Source organism: Portunus trituberculatus, chromosome 18 (genome assembly GCF_017591435.1).
Source record: "Portunus trituberculatus isolate SZX2019 chromosome 18, ASM1759143v1, whole genome shotgun sequence".
In the NCBI taxonomy this organism is placed as follows: domain Eukaryota; kingdom Metazoa; phylum Arthropoda; class Malacostraca; order Decapoda; family Portunidae; genus Portunus; species Portunus trituberculatus.
Window position 1 is genome coordinate 26,519,921 of NC_059272.1, and position 308 is coordinate 26,520,228.

Sequence of the window (308 nt, forward strand, 5' to 3'; positions counted from 1 at the left end):
AATACGCTTTCTAGTTCATATTCCTTCTTCGTCGTCAGCTTATTAGACCATCTCTATACTGGATCACTATTTCCAATGTGCTGCCTCTAATTTCCTGTCATCTGATATGTTGGTATCTAATATCTTCTCTCTCATCTAACCTTGGATCTTCCTCTTTTCCTTCCTTGCACTTTCATATCCAGGACTCTCCTCGCATCACTTGTTCCATCCCTCCTCATTGCATGGCCATACCATCAAAGCCTTCCTTCCTTGGCAATCCATACTATCTACACTGTTCTCCTGATCCTTGAATTGCAAATACTGTCACT